Source organism: Homarus americanus, unplaced genomic scaffold, assembly GCF_018991925.1.
Source record: "Homarus americanus isolate GMGI-L3 unplaced genomic scaffold, GMGI_Hamer_2.0 scaffold24296, whole genome shotgun sequence".
Classification (NCBI taxonomy): domain Eukaryota; kingdom Metazoa; phylum Arthropoda; class Malacostraca; order Decapoda; family Nephropidae; genus Homarus; species Homarus americanus.
In genome coordinates this window covers 7,501-9,565 of record NW_024741789.1, presented here as the reverse complement: position 1 = coordinate 9,565, position 2,065 = coordinate 7,501, and the positions used below count along the sequence as shown (strand labels likewise).

The following is a 2,065-nucleotide window of genomic DNA, read 5'->3' as shown; positions in this document are numbered from 1 at the left end:
CCAGTAAGTGCAAGTCATCAGCTTGCGCTGACTACGCCCCTGCCCTTTGTACACACCGCCGCCGCTACTACCGATTGAATGATTTAGTGAGGCCTTCGGACTGGCGCTCGTGGATTGTCGGCCCCGTTGCCCGCGAGGGTTTTCTGGGGTCGTCGCCTCGAGCTGACGGAAAGATGTCCAAACTTGATCATTTAGAGGAAGTAAAAGTCGTAACAAGGTTTCCGTAGGTGAACCTGCGGAAGGATCATTAACAGAGAGAAAGAGAACGGGGCGCTCTTAAAACTACTACTACTACTCTCCTGATTTGGGCGGTCTCGGGCTCTGCTCTGGCAACCCCAGCAGCGAAAGAGGACAATCCCGGCCCCCGCACCAAAAATAGGTACCACCACGCTGTAGGTGGACCACACTCGGGCGAGAGCGCGAAGACCGGAGGAGGAGGACGGACGGGGCTTTGGACGGCTGCCCGTCCGTTCCTTACTACCGGCGAATAAGCCTCTTGACCCAAAAAGAGTGAAATTCAAGTGTCAAAAAACAACAACAAGCCGTCCGGCCAAACCCAAACCACAAACTTGGGCTATGTCTGTCAAACCCTTTCATTGAGACTCGACCTGTGATGGTTAGTCGTAAAAAGACCAAATGGCAAATACACAACTCTTAACGGGGGATCACTCGGCTCGTGGGTCGATGAAGACCGCAGCAAACTGCGTGTCGGTATGTGAATCGCAAGAATACCAGATACATCGACAAGTTGAACGCATATTGCGGCGGCGGCAGCCATATGAGCTTGTCGCCGCCACTCCTCTACGAGGGTCGGAAATATACATCCATCGGTTGCCGCAGTTCGTGCCTGCTGACTGTCTCTGACACTAGGTAACCCGAACCGAAGCCTCGCTTTAAGGTTTAATCGTTCGCTTTGCGCGCGAGGCGTTCTTAAAACAAGCAAAGTTTTCATTTACCAGCAAGTCCATGGACTTGGCGCACCCACATTCAACCACAACAAAGCGACAGTTGTCGCCCTCGCAAATAACTGGAGGCGGCGCTCTTTTGCCTGCTGTCCACAGAGACACGAATGGCCGTCGGCCGCTCATGGCTGATGCTGCACATGTTCTAAGAGGCACTCCATCCCACGAAGAGGAAACGAAACCGGGTCGGATATCTTTTAAGCAAGCCCCGCCGGAATTTCGTCTATCACCTCGAAAAGAGTGCTTGGCATGCATTGCAGTGGAACCTAAATTGATGAGTGCGCCTGGGCCCGCAGTCTACCATGTAGTGGTGCAGGCAGAGAGATGAGAATGCTTGGGTGACGCCGTGCTCTTCCTCACGCGCTCCTCCACCCTCTCCCACGGTCAGACGCGGTGTGGGCGTTCTCTTTGAGAGTTCGCCACGAGTCCACGTCTATCTCATGACTGGGAGGGAGGCAGGGGGAGTTCTCTCTAAACGCGTTAAAGACGGTGTTGCGGCTCATAACGGCGCTCGCCGGGATAGAGCACTAGTTCTGCAGCCGGAAAGGCCGCTCACGCCAATTAATACTGCGACTCTCGCTCTCTTTCTCCGGATAAACAAGTGCCACTGCTGTGGCATGCGGGAACGGGGAAAGAGGTCAAAGTTTAAGCGGCAAAGGTGCGGCCGAGTAAGGGCGGAACACGAGCGTATATGCATTAAAACTGTGTGTGTATATGACTCTGCGAGAGATGTTCTGCTGGAACACTTTTCCTATTGGCTATTTACCACTCAATGAGAAGGAACGGAGTCAGGGGTGGGAGTGCCGGCGCCATGGCCGCTGGTACCCCCGCGACAAGCCCCTCGAACCTTCCTGCCTGGTAATGTCGGTGGTGAAGAAAGTCGGTGGCAGAGCGTCTTCCGCTTCGTGGTTGGGGAACTTGTTCCCCCTAAGGATGATGAGACCACGATCGACCTCGTAGTAGGAGAGAGCTACCCGCCAAATTTAAGCATATTAATAAGCGGAGGAAAAGAAACCAACAGGGATTCCCTTAGTAAGGGCGACTGAACCGGGAAAAGCCCAGCGCATAACCTCGATGTCTTCGGGCACGAGGGGTGTTGCGTT

At 54.1% G+C, this 2,065-nt stretch overlaps 2 non-coding genes across 2 annotated transcripts in view; both read left to right on the top strand.

Moving 5' to 3' along the window:
• The first annotated feature begins 649 nt into the window (after window positions 1-649).
• On the top strand, window positions 650-813 carry LOC121876037. The gene has a single exon (XR_006090707.1). It is a non-coding gene; the product is annotated as a 5.8S ribosomal RNA (ribosomal RNA).
• A 1,098-nt stretch (window positions 814-1,911) lies between these two features.
• The window catches only part of LOC121876038, a 4,241-nt gene continuing 4,087 nt past the window's right edge, over window positions 1,912-2,065 (top strand). Inside the window, exon 1 of the ribosomal RNA XR_006090708.1 lies at window positions 1,912-2,065. This exon is cut by the window's right edge and continues 4,087 nt beyond it. This is a non-coding gene — a ribosomal RNA (large subunit ribosomal RNA).